At 36.2% G+C, this 26,111-nt stretch overlaps 1 pseudogene; it reads right to left on the reverse strand.

Moving 5' to 3' along the window:
• Nucleotides 1-2,873: 2,873 nt before the first annotated feature.
• On the reverse strand, nt 2,874-4,083 carry LOC111558749 (annotated as a pseudogene).
• Nucleotides 4,084-26,111: the final 22,028 nt, after the last annotated feature.

Raw genomic sequence — 26,111 nt, forward strand, 5'->3', positions numbered from 1 at the left:
GTATTTACCCAAGGGATACAAAAATACTGATTTGAGTGTGGCACACGCACCCCAATGTTTATAGAAGTATTAACAATAGCCAAATTATGGAAATAGCCCAAATGTCCATCAGCTGATGAATGGATAAAGAGTTTGAGGTATATATTTACAATGGAGTATTGTTCAGCCACGACAAAGAATGAAATCTTGCCATTTGCAATGACGTGGATGGAGCTGGAGTGTATTATGCTAAGCGAAATAAGTCAGAGAAAGAAAAATACCATATGATTTCACTCATAGGTGGAATTTAAGAAACAAAAGAGATGAACATCAAGGAAGGGAAAAAGGCAAACCATAAGAGATTCTTTTACTATAGAGAACAAACCGAGGATTGCTGAATGGCTCGTGGGCATGGGATCGGCTAAAAGGGTAATGGGTATTAAGGAAGGAAATTCTTGTGTTGGGCACTGGTGTTATATGTAAGTGATGAAGGACTAAATTCTACTCCTGAAACCAATTTTTCACCATATATTAACCAACTACAATGTCAATGAAAACTTGAACCAACCAAACAAACAAACATAAAAATAAAATGTCCTTAGAAAATCAGAGCCTGACACAGGGCTCAAACTCACAAGCCGTGAGATCATGACCTGAGCTGAAGTCAGATGCTTAACCGACCGAGCCACCCAGGCACCCCAAAATGTCCTTTTGTATATTACCTATTGAGACTTAATTGCAGAACATTGACCATTAAGGGTCACGGGAATAAATAGCTCACAGCACACTAATTCATCTGCCAGTGTTCATCTTACTAGCTCACACAAACTATACCATGTATCCTATAGTACCATGTAGGATACCATACCATGTATCCTTCATGCAGCATATGTGCTAGGCTAAATAATGGCCTTCAAAGATATCTGGACCCTTATCACTGAGACTTGTGAATGCTACTTTACATGAGAAAAGGTACTATACATAATTTATTGTCTTGAGAAGATTATACTGGATTATCCATGCAGATCCTAAATATGATCACAAGTGTCCTTATAAGAGGGAGGCAGAAGATATGACTGCAGAGGCACAAGGCAACGTGATGATGAAGCAAGGTGCTACACTGCTGGTTTTGGAGGTGGAGGAAGGGACCAGAAGTCAAGTAATATAAGAAATGCAGTTCTAGAAGCTGGAAAAGTCAAGGAAAATGGTTCTACCCAGTGTCAGAGTGAAACTGTTGGATTTATTTTGACCCAGTGAAATTGATTTTGGACGTCTGAATTACAGAGCTGTAAAAGAATAAATGTATGTTTTTTTAAGCCACCAAATATGTGTTCATTTGTTATAGCAGCGATAGGAAACTAATGGAATGTATTTCCCAATTTTCCCATAGTTTCAGCTGCTTTCTTTTGAAGGTTCCAGAATTTGTTGTTGCATTTCGTAGAGGGAGTATACTATAATGGTTAAGAATATCTATCCTAGAGGGGCGCCTGGGGGGCTCAGTCGGTTGAGCATCCGACTTCAGCTCAGGTCATGATCTCACGGCTCATGAGTTTGAGCCCCGCGTTGGGCTCTATGCGGGCAGCTCGGAGCCGGGAGCCTGCTTCGGATTCTGTGTCTCCCTCTCTCTGCCCCTCCCCCATTCATGCTCTGTCTCTCTCACTCTCAAAAATGAATAAATGTTAAAAAAAATAATAAAAAAAAGAATATCTATCCTAGAGCCAGATTGTATGGATTCATATCTGGGTGTCACTGCTTGGAGTACACCTCAGTTTCCTTATTTGTATAAGCACATGTGGTTCCTTCGAGAATTAAACCAATTAATACATGTAAATCAATTAAAACAGTTACTGACCCTGAAGTATTCATGACACTTTAGAGGGGCCTGAAAGCCTTATATTTGCTTCTACCAACGCAGCTAAAACAAATAATAATTTTCAACAGTATACTGATTGGGGAGGCTCCCCTAGCCACAGAAAAGGTTTTGCCAACAGTTAAGAAATCCAGCTCCTTCCCTTCCTGAAAATTTTGACCAACCACACAGACATTGAAATCGACCATATTAGGAAGGACAAACTAGCCTTCACTTTTCCACTCATGGAGAGAGCTCTATTTCCCCTTTTGTAAAGTGAGGGCATAATCTTGCATATTTTGCATTTATTTATCTTTATTCTTCCTTTCCCAACTTATTCCAAATATCCAAATCAAATCTTTCTATGTGTGTAATTTATGTGTATTATATTAGCCAAATTTATAACAGCAAAAATATTTTCTAGTTATGTATCAGATAGAGTTAATAATTACGATACTTTTGGATATGGGGGCCCTAATGGGAGGGCACAACATTGAGATTCTGATAATCCACCATAAATCTCCATTCATAAAGGCAGGCAAAACTTTGTTGTGTCTTTGTATGTTTAGAAGTCCAGTTACATGGAGTTTATTTAAACTAAGTGCAAAAGGTCATAATGTTTTCATGCAATACATATTTGGTTCTTTAAAAACAACTGTGACAAATAACAGAAAGAATTCCAGAATGCTACACTTGTGATCTATACAAAACACCAACATTTTGGACTGTACATAATTAAAGAAATGTCTCAAACACATTGCAATACTGTACTGCATGTACTATATAGTACATAGAAGCATGCCTTAAGTGGGCGTAGGAGTGCAGTTTAAAAAAGGAAAAGAAATATCACATTGTAGCTACTCAATTTCTTCAAAATCACTGAGCAGGAAAAGCAACATTGAACTTCCACAACGTCTATACAGTACCCAGACTTAAATCAAGACTGTCTTCCTCTATTTTTGGTAAACAACTGCATGGTAAACTTAGATGACTTTTCTCCCTGGATTTTACCTGGTAGTGGCCTTTTATTTTATTTTATTTTATTTTATTTTATTTTTATTTAAAAGAGGGCAGGTTTGGCACTTTTATAATGATGTCATCAATGTTAATATCTCTTGGGATCTCGGGAAGATTCATATTCTTCACAGCTAATACAGTACAGGCTGGAGCTCCCACTAAGCCAGCCACAGATTTCTCCAGTTTATTTTGTGCATCAATCTGTGTAACAGTCTCATTCATGTCGGTCTCCAATACCCCTCCCCCATCACCCTTTCTGCAGGAATATTGTGAACCTTGTCTACATGAAACTTAAATCCAGCTCACAGAAATTTTCAAAACATTTGTCTAATGTTTCCATAAAGAGTTGAATTAGATCTAAAATGACAAGTTCACCTTCTGAAAAATCCACACAGAAGACAACATATAATGTTGCATAATAGCTATAAATCAGTTTGTTGTCAGATCCTCCAATTAACAATTCTCTTTCTAGGAAATTACAAACATTTTCATTGCTCTTAGATACCAAATGGAATGTGTCCCTGATGATTTGCTCCTGTGTATCTTCACCGTAGGGCCGGTAGAACTTGGTAAGCCACTGCTTCCCATAGTTATTGAAGCTGAGGATCACCTTGATCATGGCTGAGCTGGACGACTTGGTGGGTGCTGGGGGCCAGGGCAGGGGTGGGTACACAAGCCTTGCTTCAGGATCTTGATGGTAATCCTTCCAAAATTTGGTTGTTAAATGGAGAAGTCATGGGAATAGCAGCCTCTTTCTCTAAATAGGCTTTATATAATGAGTTTCAATCATTTAAGACTCCATTTAATATACGATGGAACATATTATTTATGTTAACTGGAGGAAGGTGTCCATGAAGTCCCATTTTGCCAAGACAATTTGTAAGTAACAAAGACTCAATTTAATATGATTACTCACTGAGGCGGGGTATCCATGACAACTATGGGATATTTTAGAGCAATGAGTACTATGGCAATGGGGAATTTACACAAGTCTATAGCTACTGTGGTTAAAATGTGGCATACCTGTATGTCCTCTGTTATATGTTCAGGAATTTCCCAAAGATTACAGGGACTATTTTGTTTATCTTTAGCTGGATCTTGAGGTGTAACTGTCATCTGAGCCTCAGTATTAATCAGTAATCATCCATCAGTATTAATTTATATCATAAAGATTTGCCATTTGATGCATTTTCAACAATATTTATGGTTAATTTATTTTTTTTAATTTTTTTAAACGTTTATTTTATTTTTGAGACAGAGAGAGACAGAGCATGAACGGGGGAGGGTCAGAGAGAGAGGGAGACAGAATCGGAAGCAGGCTCCAGGCTCTGAGCTATCAGCACGGAGCCCGACGCGGGGCTCGAACTCACGGACTGCGAGATCATGACCTGAGCCGAAGTCGGCCGCTTAACCAACTGAGCCACCCAGGCACCCCTATTTATGGTTAATTTAGAACCTATATTGTTCAAAGTGTATTTGTAGATTAGAAACTATATTGTACAGTATTTGAATTGGTGAAAAAGGCAACATCTCTTTATCTTTTCTCAGCTTTATTGAGGTATAATTGGTATATAAAAAACATGCGTATTTAATGTATACAATTTCATTAGTCTGGACATCTGCATATACTGGCGATACCATCACCACAATCAAGGCAATAAGTATTCTATCATTTCCAAAAGTTTCCTTGTGTCGCTTTGCTTCCTCCCCCCTCACACCCTGTAAGGAAACTTAACATGAGGTCTACTCTCTTAAGGAATTTTAAGTGTTTAATACCATATTATTATCTATAGGCGCTGTGTTGAACAGTTCTCTACAGCTTATTCATCTTGTATAACTAACTATTCACATTGAATAACAACTCCCCATTTTCCCATCACCCATTCTCTGACAACCACCTATCTATTTTCTGCTTCCGTAAGTTTAACTTAAGGAAGGTACCGCATTTAAGTCAAATCATGTAGTGTTTGCCCTTCTGTGACTGAATTGCTTTACTTTGCATAATGTCTTCCAGGTCCATCTGCGCTGTTGCAAATAGTAGGATTTCCTTTTTCTTTACACCTGATTTTATGTATACATAAATCTATATAATCTTCATCCATTAATATGTCATAGACATTTGGGCTGTTCCCATAGCATCACTAATCATTGGAGAAATGCAAATCAAATCCACCATGATATATCATCTCAGACCTGTTAAGATTGCTGTCATCAAAAGACAAGAGGTAAGTATTGGCAAGGTTGTGGAGAAAAGGGAACATCTGCTCACTGTTTGTGTGAAGGTAAATTGGTACAGCCACTATGGAAAACAGTATGGAGGGTCCTTAAAAAAATAAAATAAAATAAAAATAGAAAAACCATATAATGAATCATTCCCAATTCTGAATATTCATCCAAAAGAATTAAAACCAGAACCTTAAATAGATCTGTGAATCATCATATTTATTGCATTAGTTATAATATTTATTTTACCTTTTCAGTATAAAGAGTCTTCCAGTAATTTTAAGATTTTCAGTTGGTTCAATTGTAGACTCTTTCTCATTGAGTTTCATACTTGGTCATTCCTCACTTGTATGCAGGTTCCTTCCTTCTTTCCAACCTTTCTGTTTCTTTTTTTTCTTTTATTTTCTTCAATATTCTTATATAAACACAACCAATAGTATATGTATAGATAGATAGATAGATAGATAGATATAGATATAGATATATATATATATAGAAAAAGTTTTATTGTAATGTATTGGCTCACATGATTATAAAGAGTGGCAAGTCCAAATCTGTAGTGTGGGCCTGCAGCCATCACGCTCAGCAAGTCCACTGTTGCATTGCAATATGTAGACTTACACACAGAGATCCTGCAGAGCTGATAGTTCAGTTCCAGTCCAAAGACCAGCAGGGAACCAGGAGAGCTGATGGTGCAGATGAGGTCTGAAGGTAGTCTGCTGGAGAATTCCCTCTTGCTTGGGAAGTATGTTTTATTGTTGTAGTTTTATTCAGGCCTTCAACTGATTGAATTCAGCCCACCCACATGATGGAGGATAACATGCTTACTCAAAGTTCACCAACCTAAATGTTAATCTCACCCCCTCCCCCCCCCAAAAAACGCTCCAAGTTGACACATAAAATTCATCACTTTCTCTCCACCTCCTTTTTCTTAGGTGGTTACTGGATATAGTTTGGAGGTATGTCTTTTCTACCCTGTTCATATTTATAAGTTTCTTTATCCAAAGAGTAACTCCTTGGCTATGCCACATATATGCCATGGATGGTTTTCCATATAATACTGAAGATCAGGATGTTTGCTGTGTAAGAGATATAGGCAACAGCAGCAAAAGTATTCTGTAAAATTCTAGTGAGCCATATTATTTTAGGAGTGTGGCTTCCTAAATTCCAATCACCAAGTGATGACCTTTCAAATAGTGATTTGTCTTCCTACACATGCATGACTACCTGATGGGTCAGTATTTCATACCATGTATTGCCTTTCCATTGAAGCTCTATAGCATGGCAACCAATGGTTGGTTGAGGCACACAACCAGTCACAGGATAAGAATCTTTCCTCTGATTCTACTGTAAGTTATAGCTTATGCTGTAAGTGAGAATAAAAGTTTCTCCCAAGATACTGGTAGGTATGGGAAAAGACATATGGCTCTTATAGTCATATAAGGAGTGCCCTGGGGTGCCTGGGTGGCTCAGTTGGTTAAGCATATCACTTCGGCACAGGTCATGATCTTGCAGTTTGTGGGTTTGAGCCCCGCATCGGGCTCTGTGCTGATGGCTCAGAGCCTGGAGCCTGCTTCAGATTCTGTCTCTCGTGATCTCTGCCTCACCCCGATTCATACTCTGTCTCTGTCTCTCTCTGTCTCTCTCTCTCAAAAATAAATAACTTCAAAAAAATTTTAAAAAGGAGGGCCCTAACCCCATGCTCCTGTCCCTAAGTGCAAAGTAGTTATCAAAACTTCTTACTTAGGTCGGTAAAACCTATAGCAGAGACTCAGAAGAACTAAGGAAATTTAGCACAAAGCATTACATCTAAAAACACAAATGAGCTCTTCCGGGTCACTGCGAAAATGAAAAGTCCAAATTTCAGATTAAAAATTAGGAGATTCAGTGCTGTGCCTATGTGGATCCATCCCTCCAACGGATCTACCTCCCTCCTGTTGCTAAAGGGCCCCTCTCCCGGGGGACCACTGACAGCAAAGCGAGCTGAGCCTGCTCCTCCCGATCCTGTGCACCTTCTGAACCCACCCCTGCTATTATGCCAGATCCCATCAAAGAAGCACCACAAGCCTGCCAGTGTGCAAGTAGCCCAGATAAGGGCCACACCACTCCACAGTGAGTGCTGCCCCTGGGAGAGGGGAAGATAAGGTACACACCAGTCTGACTGTGGCCCCAGCGGTGGGCTGGGGACAAATATCAGGTCTGACTGCAGTCCACCCACCACAACAAATTACTCCAGACAGCATAGGGGAAATGTCCTGCAGTTTGGCGCCACCCCAGAGACTACCAAAATGACAAAACAGAAGGGCTTTCTTCAAAGAAACTCCAGGAAGTAGCGACACCTAACAAACTGATCAAAACCAATTTAAACAATATAACAAAACAAGAATTTAGAATAATAGTCATAAAATTAATCGCTGGGCTTGAAAAAGGCATACAGGATAGAAGATAATCTATTGCTACAGAGATCAAGGGACTAATAAATAGTCATGAGCAGCTAAAAAATGCTATAAATGAGGTGAAAATAAAAGGGAGGCGGCCATAGCACGGATTGAAGAGGCAGAGAAGAGAATACGTGAATTAGAAGATAAAATTATGGGAAAAGAGGAAGCTGAGAAAAAGAGAGATAAAAAAATCCAGGAGTCTGAGGGGAGAATTACAGAGCTAAGTGAAGCATTCAAACGAAACAGTATCTGTATAATAGGAATTCCAGAAGATGAAGAGAGAGAGAAAGGGGCTGAAGGTGTACATGAACAAATCCGAGCTGAGAACTTCCCTGATCTGGGGAAGGAAACAGGCATTGAAATCCATAAAGCACAAAGAACTCCCTTCAGACGGAAGTTAAATCGATCTTCTGCATGACATATCATAGTGAAACTAGCAAAAGACAAGGATAAAGAGAAAATTCTGAAAGCAGCTAGGGATAAACATGCTCTAACATATAAAGGGAGACCGATAAGACTAGTGACGGATCTATCTACTGAAACTTAGCAGGCCAGAAAGGAATGGCAGGAAATCTTCAATGTGATGAACAGAAAAAAATATGCAGCTGAGAATCCTTTATCCACCAAGTCTGTCATTTAGAGTAGAAGGAGAGACAAAGGTCCTCCCAAACAAACAAACACTGAAGGAATTCATCATCACTAAACCAGCCCTACAAGAGATCTTAAGGGGGATTCTGTGAGCGGAATGTTGCAAAGACCACAAAGGATCAGAGACATCACTACAAGCATGGAACCCACAGACATCACAATGACTCTAAACCCATATCTTTCAAAAATAACACCGAATGTAAATGGACTAAATGTTCCAACCAAAAGACATAGGGTATCAGAATGGATAAAGAAAATAAAAAACAAGACCCATCTATTTGCTGTCTACAAGAGACTCATTTTAGACCTGAGAACACCTTCGGAGTGAAAGTGAGGGCATGCAGAATTATCTATCATGCTACTGGAAATCAAAAGAAAGCTGGAGTAGCCATACTTATATCAAAGAAAGTAGACTTTAAATTAAAGGCTGTAACAAGAGATGAAGAAGGGCATTATATAATAATTACAGGGACTATCCATCAGGTAGCGCTAACAATTATAAATGTCTATGCACCGAAAACGCGAGCCCCCAAATATATAAAACAATTAATCACAAACGTAAGCAACCCTATTGACAAGAATGTGGTAATTGCAGGGGACTTTAATACTCCACTTACAACAATGGATAGATCATCTAGACAGGATCAATAAAGAAACAAGGGCCCTGAATGATACACTGGATCAGATGGACTTGACAGATATATTTAGAACTCTGCATCCCAAAGCAACAGAGTATACTTTCTTCTCGGGTGCACATGGAACATTCTCCAAGATAAATCACAAACTTGGTCACAAAACAGCCCTTCATAAGTATACAAGAACTGAGATCATACCATGCGTACTTTCAGACCACAATGCTATGAAGTTTGAAATCAACCACAGGAAAAAGTCTGGAAAACCTCCAAAAGCATGGAGGTTAAAGAACACCCTACTAAGGAAGGAACGGGTCAACCAGGCAATTAGAGAAGAAATTTAAAAATATATGGAAACAAATGAAAATGAAAAGACAACAATTCAAATGCTTTGGGATGCAACGAAGGCAGTCCCGAGAGGAAAATACATTGCAATCCAGGGCTATCTCCAGAGACGAGAAAAACCCCAAATACAAACTCTAACAGAACACCTAAAGGAAATAGAAGCAGAACAGGAAAGACACCCCAAACTCAGCAGAAGAAGGGAAATAATAAAGATCAGAGCAGAAATAAACCATATAGAATCTAAAAAACTGTAGAGCAGACCAATGAAACCAAGAGTCGTTTTTTTGAAAAAAATAAACAAAATTGTTAAACCTCCAGCCAGGCTTCTCAAAAAGAAAAGGGAGATGACCCAAATAGATAAAATCACGAATGAAAGTGGAATTATAACAACTATCCCCTCAGAAATACAAGCAATTATCAAGGAATACTATGGAAAATTATATGCCAACAAACTGGACAACCTGGAAGAAATGGACAAATTCCTAAACACCCAAACACTTCCAAAACTTAAAGAGGAAGAAATAGAAAACTTGAACACACCCATAACAAGCAAATAAATTGAATCCGTTATCAAAAATCTCCCAACAAATAAGAGTCCAGGACCTGATGGCTTCCCAGGGGAATTCTACCAGACACTTAAGCAGAGATAATACCTATCCTTCTCAAGCTGTTCCAAAAAATAGAAAGGGAAGGAAAACTTCCAGACTCATTCTATGAAGACAGCATTACTTTGATTCCTAAACCAGACAGAGACCCAGCAAAAAAAAGAGAACTATAGGCCAATATCCCTGATGAATGTGGATGCAAAACTTCTCAATAAGATACTAACAAATCAAAGTCAACAGCATATAAAAGGAATTATACACCACGATCCAGTAGGATTCAGTCCTGTGATGCAGGGTTGGATCACATTCACAAATCAATCAACGTGATACATTACATTAATAAAACAAAAGATAAGAACCCTATGATCCTGTCAATTGATGCAGAAAAAGCATTTGACAAAATTCAGCATCGTTTCTTAATAAAAACCCTCAAGAAAGTCGGTGTAGAAGGAACATACTTAAACATCATAAAAGCCATTTATGAAAATCCCACAGCTAATATCATCCTCATTGGGGAAAAACAGAGGTTTCTCCCTGAGATCAGGAACACGACAGGGATGTCCACTCTCACCGCTGTTGTTTCACATAGTGTTGGAAGTTCTAGCATCAGCAATCAGACAACAAAAGGAAATCAAAGGCATCAAAATTGGCAAAGATGAAGTCAAGCTTTCACTTTTTGCAGATGACAGGATATTATACATGGAAAACCCGATAAGATTCCACCAAAATCTGCTATAACTGATACATGAATTCAGAAAAGTCACAGGATATAAAATCAATGTACAGAAATCAGTTGCATTCTTATACACTAATAATGAAGCAACAGAAAGACAAATAAAGAAACTGATCCCATTCACAATTGCACCAAGAAGCCTAAAATACTTAGGAATAAACCTAACCAAAGATGTAAAAGATCTGTATGCTGAAAAGTATAGAAAGCTTATGAAGGAAATTGAAGAAGATATAAAAAAAAATGGAAAAACATTCCGTGCTCATGGATTGGAAGGATAAATATTGTCAAAATGTCAATACTACCCAAAGCTATCTACACATTCAATGCAATCCCAATCAAAATTGCACCAGCATTCTTCTTGAAGCTAGAACAAGCAATCCTAAAATTTGTATGGAACCACAGAAGACCCCGAATAGCCAAAGTAATTTTGAAGAAGAAGACCAAAGTGGGAGGCATCACAATCCCAGACTTTAGCCTCTACTACAAAGCTGTCATCATCAAGACAGCATGGTATTGACATGAAAACAGACACATAGACCGATGGAATAGAATAGAGACTCCAGAATTGGACCCAAAACGTATGGCCAACGAATCTTTGACAAAGCAGAAAAGAATATCCAATGGAAAAACGACAGTCTCGTTAACAAATGGTGCTGGGAGAGCTGGACAACAACATGAATAAGAATGAAACTAGACCACTTTCTGACACCATTCACAAAAACAAACTCAAAATGGATAAAGGACCTGAATGTGAGACAGGAAACCATCAAAACCCTAGAGGAGAAAGCAGGAAAACACCTCTCTGACCTCAGCCGCACCAATTTCTTAATTGACACATCCCCAATGGCAAGGGAATTAAAAGCAAAAATGAACTATTGGGACCTCATGAAGATCAAAAGCTTCTGCACAGCAAAGGAAACAATCAACAAAACTAAAAGGCAACCCAAGGGAATGGGAAAAGATATTTGCAAATGACATATCGGACAAAGGGCCAGTATCCAAAATCTATAAAGAGCTCACCAAACTCCACATCTGAAAAACAAATAATCCAGTGAAGAAATGGTTAGAAATCATGAATAGACACTTCTCTAAAGAAGACTTCCAGGTGGCCAACAGGCACATGAGAAGATGTTCAACGTAGCTCCTCATCAGGGAAATACAAATCAAAACCACACTCAGATATCACCTCACGCCAGTCAAAGTGGCTAAAATGAACAAATCAGGAGACTATAGATCCTGGTGAGGATGTGGAGAAACGGGAACCCTCTTGCACTGTTGGTAGGAATGCAAACTGGTGCAGCCACTTTGGAAAACAGTGTGGAGGTTCTTCAAAAAATTAAAAATAGATCTACCCTATGACCCAGCAATAGCACTGCTAGGATTTTACCCAAGGGATACAGGAGTACTGATGCATAGGGGCGCTTGTACCCCAATGTTTATAGCAGCACTTTCAACAATAGCCAAATTATGGAAAGAGCCTAAATGTCCATCATGTGATGAATGGATAAATAAATTGTGGCTTATATATACAATGGAATACTACATGGCAATGATAAAGAATGAAATATGGCCTTTTGTAGCAACGTGGATGGAACCGGAGAGGGTTATGCTAAGTGAAATATGTCATACAGAGAAATACAGATATCATATGTGTTCACTCTTATGTGGATCCTGAGAAACGTAACAGAAGTCCATGGGGGAAGGGAAGGACAAAAAAGGATTAGAGATGGAGGGGGCCAAAACATAAGAGACTCTTAAAAACGGAGAACAAACTAAAAATTGATGGGGTTGGGAGGGAGGGGAGGGTGGGTGATGGGTACCGAGGTGAGCCCCTGTTGGGATGAGCTCTGGGTTTTGTATGGAAACCAATTTGACAACAAATTTCATATTAAAAATAAAAATAAATACATAACTATCAATAATTACTCTGAATGTAAATGGACAAAACATTCCATCAAAATACATAAGGTATATGAATGGATGAAATAAAAAACAAGATGTATCCATGTGTTGCCTACAAAAGTGTCATTTTAGTACAAAACACACCTGCTGGTTGAAAGTGAGGGGATGTAGAACCATCTGTCCATGTAAATGGACATTAAAAGAAAGAACAGAATACTAGTACTTATAAAAGACAAACTAGATTATAAACCTAAAACTAACAGCAGATGAAAAAGGGCACTATATTATAACAAAGGGGACTATCTAACAGGAAGATCTAATAATTGTAAATATTTATGCCCCCAACTTAGAAAAACTAAATATATAAAATAAGTAATAACAAAGATAATGGGAGTCATTAATAATAATATAGTAATAGCAGGGGACTTTAACACCCCTTCACATAAATGGACACATCATCTAAGCAGTAAATCAACAAAGAAACAATGGCTTTGAATGGCACACTGCACCAGATGAACTTCACAGATATATTCAGAACATTGCATCCCAAGGCAACAGAATACATGTGTATTCTTCTCAAGTGCACATGGTATATTTTCCAGAGAAGCTCACATACTAGGTCACAAATCAGAACTGAAGAAGTACAAAAAGACTGAGATCATACCATGAATCTTTTCTTACCACAATGCTATGAAAGTTGAAGACAAACACAAGAAAAAAAATTTGGAACATCCACAAATATATGGAAGGCAAACAACATTCTACTAGCAATAAATGAGTCAAGTAGTAAATTAAAGAAGAAATACAAATATACATGTAAACAAATAAAAATGGGGGGAAAATGGTCCAAAGCAATTGGGATGTAGCAAAAGTAGTGATAAGAGGGAAGTATAGGGCAATATAGGCCTACCTCAAGAAGGAAGAAACATCTCAAATAAACAACTTAACCTTACTCTTAAAGGAGCTAGAAAAATAACTACAAATGAAGCATAAAGCCATCAGAAAAAGGGAAATAAAAAATGAGAGCAGAAATAAATGATATAGAAACTAAAGAAAAAAAAACCAGTAGGTTAATGAAGTTAGGAGCTGGTTTTTTGAAAATATTATTACAATTGATAACCCCCTACTCAGACTTATAAAAAGAAAAGAAATGAACCAAATAAATAAAATCACAAATGAAAGAGGAGAAATAACAAGCAACATCACAGAAATACAATTTACAAGGCAATATTATGAAAAACTTATAGGCCACCAAATCAGACAATATGGAAGAAAAGTATAAATTCCTAGAACCATGTGAACTACCAAAACCAAAACAGGAATAGAATACTTGACCAGATCAATAATCAGCCAGAAAATTGAATCAGTAATCAAAAATCTTCCAACAAACTAAAATTCATGCCTAATGGCTTCAATGAGAATTCTTTCAAACATTTAAAGAATAGCTAATACCTATTTCTCTCAAATTACTCAAAAAAATAGAAAAGGAAGTAAAACTTCCCAACTCATTTCATGAGGCCAGCATTACCCTGATTCTCAACCCTGACAAAGAGTCTACTAAACCAAACAAACAAGCAAACTAACAAACAAACAAAACAACTAAAGGGCAGTATCCCTGATGAACATGGATGCAAAATTCTCAACAAAATACTAGCAAATCAAATCCAACAGTACATTATAAAAGAATCATACACCATGATCAAGTAAGCATTATTCCTGGACTACAAGAATGGTTCAGTATTCATAAATGAATCAAGTGATACATCACATTAGTAAAAGAATGGATAATAACTTTATGATCCTCTCAGTAGAGGATCATATAGGATCCAGAAAAAGCATTGGACATATAGGATGCAGATCATATCTGCATATGGAGGATATTATAGGATCCAGAAAAAGCAATGGACATATAGGATGCAGAAAAAGCATTGGACAAAGTACGACATCCATTCATGATACAAACTCTCAACACAGTAGGGATAGAGGGAACATACTTCAAGATTTTAAAGGCCATATACAAAGAACACACAGTTAATATCATCCTCAATGGGCAAAATCTGAGAGCTCTTTCTCTAGAGTCAGGAATAAGACAGGGATGTGCATTCTCACCACAATTGTTTAACGTAGTAATATAAGACCCAGCCTCAGCACTCAGACAACAAAAAGAAATTAAAAGCATCCAAATCAGCAATAAAGAACTCAAACTTTTACTATTTACAGATGACATGGTACTCTGTGTAGAAAACCCAAAAGACTCCACCAAAATCTTGCTAGAACTGATACACAAATTCAGTAAATTGGTAGGATACAAAATCAATGTACAGAAACCTGTTGCATTTTTATACACCAATAATGAAGCAGCAGAAAAAAAAATCAAGTAAGTGATCCCATTTACAACCGGGCCAAAACCCATAAGATAACTAGGAATAAACATAACCAAAATGGTAAAAGGTCTGTAATCTGAAAAATCACTGTTGAAAGAAACTAAAGATGATACAAAGAAATGGAAAATCATTCCATGCTCATGGATTGGATGAATAAATATTGTTAAAATGTCTAAAGTTCCCAGTCTACAGATTTAATGCAATCCTTATCAAAGTACCACCATTTTTTCACAGAGATAGAACAAACAATTCTAAAATTTGTATGGAACCACAAAAGGCACTGAATAGACCAGGGAATCTTCAAAAGGAAAACCAAAGCTGGAGGAATCACAATTAAACACTTCAAACTACACTACAAAGCTGTAATCATCCAGAAAGCATGGTATTGGCACAAAAACAGACACATATATCAATGCAACAGAACAGGAAATCCAGAAATGAGCCCACAAGTCTATGGTTAACTAATCTTCGACAAAGCAGGAAAGAATACCCAATGGAAAAAAGATAGTTTCTTCAACAAATGACGTTGGGAAAACTAGATAGTAACATGTAAAAGAATGAACCTGGACAACTTTCTTACACCACAAATCCAAAATGGATGAAAGACCTAAATGTGAGATAGGAAACTATTAAAATCCTAAGAGGAAAACACAGGCAGTAACCTTTTTGACATCAGCCATAGCAACTCCTTACTAGATATGTCTCTTCAGGCAAGGGAAACAAAAGCAAAACTAAACTATTGGGACTTCATTAAGATTAAAACTTCTGCAAATGACAAGATTTCATTCTTTTTGATCACCACCAAGTAGTATTCCACTGTATGTATGTATGTATGTGTGTGCATATGTATGTGTGTGTGTGTGTGTGTGTGTGTGTGTGTGTGTATATATATATATATATATATATATTCTTTATCCACTCATCAGTTGTGTAACTAAAGTGTATTATGCTAAGAGAAATAAGTGAGCCAGAGAAAAACAAATACAAAATTTCACTCATGTGGAATTTAAGAAACACTACAGATGAACATAGCAGAAGGGAAAGAAAAATAAGATTAAAAACAGAGAAGGAGGCAAACCATAAGAGACCCTTAAATACAGAGAGTAAACTGAAGGTTACTGGAGGGGAGGTGGGGGGGATGGACTAAATGGGTGATGGGCATTAAGGAGGGCACGTGTTGGGATGAGCACTGGATGTTATATGTAAGTGATGAATCACTGAGTTCTAGTCTCTTAATCAATACTACATTGCATGTTAACTAACTTGAATTTAAATAAATAATAAATAAATAAATAAATAAATAAATATATAAATAAAATATTGTCAAATTTAAAAAAAGACAAAAACTTTCTGCACAGCAAATGAAACAGTCAACAAAACTAAAAGTTAACATTTGGCATGGGAGAATATATCTGCAAATGATATATATGTAAAGGGTTAATAACCAAAATATAAAGACTTATAAAAAATAAACTAGAATTTAAAACAGCAATCATAAGGACATTAGCTGAGCTTAAAAACCAAGACAGAGAAGACACTAGAGGATCTCTTACTGCAGAGATAAATGAGTTAAAATCTAGTCAGGCCAAAGTTAAAAATGTGATAACTCAGATGCAATCCCAAATGGAAGACACAAAAATGAGGATGGATGAAGCAGAGGAGCAAATTAGGGATATGGAAGACAAAATTGCAGAAAAAAATAAAGCTGAAAAGAAGAGGGAAAGAAAAGTCATGGACCATGAAGCACACTTAGGTAACTCAGTGACTTATTAAAACACATTACAACTGATACGAATATATCACAGGAGCCCCAGAAGATTAAGAGAGAGAAAGGAGGCAGAAGGTTTATTTGAACAAATTATAGCTGAAAACTTCCCTAATCTGGGGTAGGACACAGACATCAAATCCAAGAGCCACAGAGAACTTCCATTAAATTCAACAAAAGCCAATCATCGCCAAGGCATACTATAGGCCTTGTCTATAGTCACAAAATACACAGACAAGGAAAGAATCCTAAAAGCAGCAAGGGAAAAAAAAAAGTCCTTAACCTACATGGGAAGACAGATCAAGTTGGCAGCAGATCTGTCTACCCAAACATGGCTGGCCAGAACGGGGTGGCAGGAAATATTCAAAGTGCTAGATGGGAAAATACACAGCCACAAATTCTTTATTCAGCAAGGCTGTCATTCAGAGGAGAAGAGATAGAGATTACCAGACAAACAAAAAATTAGGAGTTGCTGAACAATAAATCAGCCCTGCAAGAAATTTTAAGGGGGACTTTTTGAGTGGAGAAAAAAAAAGACCAAAGCAAGAAAGATTAGAAAGGACCAGAGAATATCATGACAAACAGAAACTCTACAGGTAACACAATGACACTGAATTTATATCTTTCAGTTATCACTCTGAATGCAAATGGACTAAATGCTCCAATCAAAAGACATAAGGTGTCATAATGGATAAAAATCTGAGACCCATCTATATGATGCCTACAAGAGACTCATTTTAGACCTAAAGAGAGCTAGAGATTAAAAGTCAAGGGATGGAGAAGACTCTATCATGCTAATATATGTCAAAAGAAAGCCAGAATAGCCATTCTCACATCAGACAAACTAGATTTTAAAGCAAATATTGTAACAAGAGATGAGGAAGTGCATTATATCATAATTAAGGGGTCTGTCTGGAAAGAAGATCTAACAATTGTAAATATATATGCTCTCAATTTGAAAGCAGCCAAATATATAAATTAATTCATAACAAACATAAAGAAACTCATTCATAATAATACAATAATAGTAGAGGACTTTAACACCCCACTTACATCAATGGGCAGGTAATCTAAGCAGAAAATAAACAAGAGCCTAATGGCTTTGAATGACACACTGGACTAGATAGACTTAATAGACATATGCAGAATATTTCATCTCAAAGCAGCAGAATACACATTCTTCTTGAATGCACATGGAACATTCTCCAGAATAGATTACATACTGAGTCACAGATCAGGCCTCAACAGGTGCAAAAAAAAAAAAAAAATGAGATTGTGCCATGCATATTTTTAGACCACAATGCTATGAAACTTGAAGTTGACCACAAGAAAAATTTTAGAAAGCTGTCAAATACATGGAGTTTAAAGAACATTCTACTAAAGAATGAATGGGTTAACCATGGAAATTAAAGAAGAAATTAAAAAATACATGGAAGCAAATGAAATTGAAAACACGACAGTCCAAAACCTTTGGGATGTAGCAAAGGCGGTCTTAAGAAGGAAGTATATTGCAATCCATCCCTATATCAAGAACCAAGAAAAGTCCCAAATTTACAACTTAAACTTACACCTAAGATGCTAGAAAAGGAATAGCAAATAAAGCCTATAGTCAGCAGAAGAAGGGAAATAATAAAGATTAGAGGAGAAATAAACAATACAGAAACAACAACAAAACAGAGCAGAACAGATCAACAAAATGAAGAGGAGGTTCTTTGAAAGAAATAATAAAATTGATAAAACCCTGGTCAGACTTATCAAAACAGTAAAGAGAAAGGACACAAATAGATAAAATTATGAATGAAAGAGGAAAGATCACATCCAACACCACAGAAACACAATTATAAGAGAATACTAAGAAAAATTATCTTCCAAAAAACTGGGCAATATGGAAAAAGTAGACAAATTCCTAGGAATGTACAGACTACCGAAACTGAAACAGAAAGAACTATAAAATATGAACAGACTCATAACCAGCAAAGAAATTGAATCAGTAATCAAAAATCTCCCAATGAATAAGAGTCCTGGGCCAGATGGCTTCCCAGGGGGAATTCTACCAGACATTTAAAGGAGAGTTAATACACATTCTTAAACTGTTCCAAAAAAATATAAATGGAAGGGAAACATCCAAACTCATTCAATGAAGCCACTATTACCTTGATTCCAAACCCAAAGATTCCACTAAAAAGGTGGACTACAGGCCAATATACTTGATGAATATGGATGCAAAAATTTTCAATAAAATACTAGCAAATCAAATTCAACGGTGCATTAAAAGAATTATTCACCATGATCAAGTGGGATTTATTCCTGGTTGCAGAGTAGGTTCAATACTTGCAAATCAATCAATCAATCAATCAATCAAATCATTATTGCAAATAAATTAATGTGATGCATCACATTAATTAAAAAAAGGGTAAGAACCAAATGATCCTGTCAACAGACACAGAAAAACCATTTGACAAAATACAGCATCCATTTTTGATGACAAAACACCAAATAATTTACGGACAGATGGAACATACCTCAACATCATAAAGGCCATGTACAAAAGACACACAGCTAATATCATCCTCAATGGGGAAAAGCTGAGCATTTCTCCCATGGTCAGGAAGAAGACAAGGATGCCCACTCTCACCATTACTACTTAACGTAATACTAGAATCCCTAGCCTCCATAGTCAGACAACAAAAAGAAATAAAAGGCATCCAAATCAGCAAGGACGAAGTCAAACTTTCACTATTTGCAGACAGTATGATACTCTATGTAGAAAACACAAAAGACTACTAAAAATTGCTACAACTAATACATTGATTTAGCAAAGTTGCAGGATATAAAATCAATGTACAGAAATCTGTTGCATTTCTATACACCAATAACTAAATGGCAGAAAAAGAAATCAAGGAATAATTCCCATTTGCAATTGCACCAAAACAAAAAAGATATCTAGGAACAAAACTAACTAAAGAGGTAAAAGATCTGTACTCTGAAAGCTATAGAATACTTATGAAAGAAATTAAAAAGGACACAAAGAAATAGAGAAGCATTCCATGCTCATAGATTGGAAGAACAAATGGTTTTAAAATGTCTCTATTACCCAAAGGAATCTACATATTTATTGGAATCTTTATCAAAATACCACCAGCATTTTTTGCAGAGCTAGAACAGTCAATCCTAACATTTATTTGGAACCAAAAAAAGACCCCAAATAAGCAAAGTAACCCTGAGAAAGAAAAACAAGACTTGAGGTATCACGGTTCCATATTTCAAGCTAAATTACAAAACCGTGATCATAAACACAGTATGGTCTTGGCACAAAAACAGACACAGAGATCAATGGAACAGAATATAAAACCCAGAAATGAACCACCAACTCTATGCTCAACTCATCTTTGACAAAGTTGGAAAGAATATACAATGTGAAAAAGCAGTCTCTTCAACAATTTGTGCTTGGAAAACTGGATGGCAACATGCAGAAAAATTAAAGTGAACCCCTTTCTTACATCATACACAAAAGTAAATTCAAAATGGAGGAAAGGCCTAAATGTGAGACAGGAAACCATCAACATCACATAGGAGAATACAGACAGCAACCTCTTTGACCTCAGCTGAAGCAACCTATTACTACACCCATTGCTGAAGGCAAGGGAAACAAAAGCAAACATGAACTATTGGGACCTCATCAAGACAAAAAGCTTCTGCACAGTGAAGGAAACAACCAACAAAACTAAAAGGTAGCCTATGGAATGGGAGAAGATATTTGCAAAGGACATATCTGACAAAAGGTTAGTATCCAAAATCTATAAATGAGTTATTAAACTCAACACCCAAAAAACAAATAGCCCATTTAAGAAACGGGAAGAAGACATGAATACACAATTTTTCAAAGAAGACATCCAGATGGCTAACAGACACATGAACAGATGCTCAAAAGCACTCATCACCAGGGAATTACAAATCAAAATCATGATTAGATACCACCTCACACCTGTAAGAATGACTAAAATTAGCAACACGAGAAATAACAGGTGTTGACATGGATGTAGAGAAAGAGGAACACTCTTGCACTGTTTGTGGGAATGCAAACTGGTGCAGTCACTCTGGAGAATAGTATGGAGATTTCTCAAAAACTAAAATTAGAGGTACCCTACAATCCAACAATTGAACTATTAGGTATTTACTCAATGGATACAAAAATACAGATTTGAAGGGATACACACACCCTAATGTTTATAGCACTAGCATCAACAATAGTCAAACTATGGAGAGAGCCCAAATATCCAATTACTGATGAATGTATAAAGAAGATATGGCATACATATACAATGGAGTATTAGTCAGCCTTCAAAAAGAATGAAATCTTGACATTTTCATGAACACGGATGGAGCTAGAAGGTATTATGCTAAGCCACATAAGTCAAACAATGAAAGACAAATACCATATGATTTCATTCATGTGTGGAATTTAAGAAACAAAACAGAGGAATATATGGGATGGGGGAAAATGAGCAGAGGGAGACAAACCACAAGCAACTCTTAATAATAGAGAATAAAATGAATTGATGGAAGGAAGTGGATGAGATTTGGGCTAGATGGCTAATAGGTATTGAGGAGGGCACTTGTGATGAACACTGGGTGTTGTATTGTTGTATGTAAGTGAAGAACCACTGAATTCTACTCCTGAAACCAATATTGTACTGTATGTTGGCTATCTACAATTTAAATTACATATATATAAGCTGACACATTATAAATCATAATTACTGTTGAATAAAATGTGTCAGAATAATGAGTAAATTTTGTATAAATGCACAGTTACATAAGTAATCTTAAACATCTGATATGGTGCCAGTTTATCTAATCAGTAAATCCATATAAGCTTAGGAAGAACACACTCAAGTAAAATAAAATTGCATTCTTGTGTTATATTTAAACTTGATAAGTCAGGTCACATAGCTATTTTTATTAAAACAACATTATCAGTATTTTTGACAGGGATTTACATAAATCACATTAACCAGCAAACTTAAAAGACCATCAACTTAATGTATACTGCCATATGCAGAAGAGGTTATATACAAACCTAATGATAACTGTATTCTAAAAGCTACTAGTAAACTTGCAAAGGAAAAGAGAATGAAATCCAAATGTATCACTAATGAAAATCAGCAAACCATGAAAGAACAGAGAAGAGAACAGAAAAAATCTTCAGAAACAACCACATTAAAAATAAAACTGAAATGAAATTAAATAGTTACTTTCAGAAGCACCTTGTTGACTCAATTGGTTAAGCATCAGACTCTTGATTTCATCTCAGGTCATGATGTCACTGTTCATCAGTTCGGCCCCATGTTGGGCTCTGTGCTGACAGCGCAGAGCCTACTTGGGATTCTCTCTCTCCTCTCCCTCTGTCCTTCCCCCACTCTCTTGAGCACTCTCTCTCAAAATAAATAAATAAGCTTTAAAAAATTAACTATTTCAAATGTAAATAAACTAAATCCTTCAATCAAAGGACATAGGGTGGGGCACCTGGGTGGCTCAATTGGTTAAGAGTCCAGCTCTTGGTTTCGGCTCAGATCACGATCTCACAGTTCGTGGATTCAACCCCACATCTGCCTTGCGTTGGCAGTATGGAGCATGCTTGGAATTCTCTCTCTCTCCCTCTCTCTCTCTGCCCCTCCCCTGCTCGCTCTCTCTCTGTCTCTCTCTCTCTCTCTCAAAATAAATAAATAAACTTAAAAAATAACAAAACAACACTTTTTTAAAAAAGGACATAAGGTGACAGAATGGATAAAAACACAAGACCCATCTATATGCTGCCTACAAAAGATTCATTTCTGACCTAAAGACACCTGCAGATTGAAAGTGAGGGGAGGAGTTACATCTTTCATGCAAATGGATATCAAAAAAAAAAGAGCCAAAGTAGCAATACTGATATCAGACAGAGTAGACTTTATTTTTTTGTAAGTTTATATCTAAATTCCAGTTAGTTAACATACAGTGTAATATTAGTTTCAGGTATATAATATAGTGATTAAACACTTCCATACAACACTGTGATCATCACAACAAGTGTACTCCTTAATCCCCATCACTTATTTAACCCATCCCCCCACCCACTTCCCTTTGGTAACCATCAGTTTGTTCTCTAAAGTTAAGAGTCTATTTCTTGGTTTCCCTCTCTCTTTTTTTGGTCCCCTTGCTCATTTGTTTTGTTTCTTAAACACATATGAGTGAAATTGTATGGTATTTGTCTTTCTCTGACTGACTTATTTTGCTTAGCATAATACTCTCTAGTTCCATCCATGTCCTTGGAAGTGGCAAGTTATATATACATATAAACTATAAAATTATTAATTATATTATTATATAACTAATTATATAAGAATATAATTCTATATATTATATATAACTAATATATAGAATAATTATAATAACTAATATATAAATATATATAATCACATATTCTTTGGTCTTCATTTGGGCTCTTTCCATAATTTGGCCTATTGTACATAATGCTATAAGCTTTGGAGTGCATGTATACCTTTGAATTAGTATGTTTGTATTCTTTGGGTAAATTCCATGTAGTGAAGTTACTAGACTGTAGGGTAGTTCTATCTTTAACTTTTTGAGGAACCTCCATATTATTTACCACAGTGCTGTAACATTTTGCATTCCCACCACATTGCAAGAGGGTTCCCCATTCTCCACATCTTCCCCAACATCTGTTGTTACTTATGTTGTTGATTTTAGTCATTCTGACAGGTATGAAGTGATATCTCGTTATAGTTTGGGTTTACTTTTTCCTGATGATAAGGGGTGTTGAGCATCTTGTGTCTGTTTGCCATCTGTATATCTTCTTTGTAGAAATGTCTCTTCATGTCTTTTGCCTATTATTAATTGGGTTATTTGTTTTGGGGTGTTTAGTTTTTTAAGCTCTTTACATATTTTGGATACTAGTCCTTTATTGGATATGTCATTTGCAAATACCTTTTCACATTCTGTAGGACTGTTTCCAGGCTTTAGGCCTTGCTGCTTACAAGAACTCACACAATTCAGCCCCCCTCATTTTCCTAGCCAATGACTATGGGAAAACATTCTCCTTGTGTATTGCCATGTGTGTTCCTCATTCTCTCACCCTTCTTTGTGAACATGGTTCTCTCTCCTTTGCAGCACCCATGATAGGTTTCTCAACTAAACCATGTCTCCGCACTTCCTACTTTCTTCAATGTGGCCTCTTCTCTCACTCTAGTTGTGAAGCTTGTTCTGTCGTTGTTCAGGTAGATTTATGGGGCATTTAGGATGATTTGATAGTTATATAATTGTGTTTGTGGGAGCAGGTGAGCCTATGGTTCTTCTATTCCACCACTATCTTCTTGGTCAAACAAAGTACACCTTAAAACAAACACTGTAACAAAAGACAAAAATGGACACTATATAATAATAATCGGGACAATCCACCAAGAATATATAACATAAATATTCACCCTACATAGGAGCATTGAATACATAAAACAATTAATAACAAACATAAAGGATATAATCCATAATTATATAATAACAGGACTTTAACATCGCTTACATCAATGGACAGATCATTTAAACAGAAAATCAACAAGGCAAAATGGCTTTGAATGACACTGGACCAGATGGATCTAGTAGACATATTCAGAACAGTCCATCTTAAAGCAACAGAATGCACACTCTTTTCAAGTGCACATGGAACATTCTCCAGAATAAGATCATATAGTAGCCCACAAAACAAGCTTCAACAAATTCAAGAAAATCAAAATCATACCATGCTTTTCTCTGACTATAATTCTATGAAACTAGAAGTGAACCGCAAGATAAAAATCTGGAAAGACAAGTACATGGAGGTTAAAGAACATCCTCCTAAACAGTGAATGGGTCAACCATGAAATCAAAGTAGAAATTTAAAAAATACATAGAAGCAAGTAAAAATGAAAACAAAATGTTCCAAAATCTTTGAGATGCAGGAAAAAATGTCCTAAGAGGGAAATATATAGCAAAACATGCCTACATCAAAAGCAATAAAATGTCAAATAAACAATCTAACCTTACACCTAAAGGAGCTGGAAAAAGAACAATTAACAAAACCTAAAGCAAGCAGAGGGAAGTAAATAATAAATATCAGAGCATATTTCTGCTCTAATGATATAGCATTGTATATAGACAATAGAAAAGATCAATGATACCAGTAGCTCTTTCTTTGAAAAACTAAAAAAAGAAAAATGATAAAACCCTAGCCAGACTTAGCAAAAAGAAAAAAGACCCAAATAAATAAAATCACAAACGAGAGAGGATAAATAATAACTGACACCACAGAAATAAAATAATTATAAGATAATATTATGACAAAATACACGCCAACAAATTAGACAACCTGGAAGAAATGGATAAATTCCTAGAAATATATAAACCATCAAAACTGAAACATGAAAAAATAGAAAACTTGAACAGACTGATAGCCAGGAAATAACTTGAATCAATAGTCAAAAAAGCTCCCAAGAAACAAAAAACCAGGGCAAGATGGATCAGAGGTGAATTCTACTAACATTTAAGAAAGAGTTAATACCCTTTCATGTCAAACTATTCCAAAAAATTGAAAAGGAAGAAAAATTTACAAATTCATTCTATGAGGCCAGCATTACCCTGATACCAAAACCAGATAAACACACCACTAAAAAAGAGAACTATAGGTTCTCTCTGCATCCCTTAAGAACATAGATGCAAACATTCTCAATAACATACTAGCAAACCTAAGCCAACAACACATTAAAAAAAAATCATTCATCACGATCAAGTAGGATTTATTCCTGGCCTAGAAGCATGGTTCAGTATCTTCAAATCAATCAACATTATACATCACATTAATAAAGGAAAGGATAAGAACCATATGATCTTTTCAATAGATGCAGAAAACCTATTTGACAAAGTACAACATCCATTCATGTTAAAAACCCTCAGCAGAGTAGGGTTAGAAGGAACAGATCTCACCATGATAAAAGCCATATATGGAAAACCCACAGCTAATATCATTCTCAATGGGGAAAAACTGACAGTCTGTCCCCTACAGTAAGGAACAAGACAGGGATGTCTACTCTCACCACTTTTATTTAACATAATACAGTAAGTCCTAGCCTCAGCAATCAGGCAACAAAAAGAAATAAAAGGCAAAGTTGGTAAGGAATAAGTCAAATTTTCAGTATTTGCAAATGACATGACACTCTAAATGGAACACATGAAAGACACCATCAAAAACGTGCTAGAACTGATAAACTGAATTCAGTAAACTTGCTGGGTACAAAATCAACATACAGAAATCTGTTTCATTTCTATACACCACTAATGAAGCATCAGAAGGGAACATCTGCTCACTGTTTGTGTGAAGGTAAATTGGTACAGCCACTATGGAAAACAGCATGGAGGTGCCTTAAAAAAATAAAATAAAATAAAAATAGAAAAACCATATGATGAATCATTCCCAATTCTGAATATTCATCCAAAAGAATTAAAATCAGAACCTTAAATAAATCTGTGAATCATCATATTTATTTCATTAGTTATAAT

The sequence above is a fragment of the Felis catus genome, chromosome X, assembly GCF_018350175.1.
Source record: "Felis catus isolate Fca126 chromosome X, F.catus_Fca126_mat1.0, whole genome shotgun sequence".
NCBI classification, from domain to species: Eukaryota; Metazoa; Chordata; class Mammalia; order Carnivora; family Felidae; genus Felis; species Felis catus.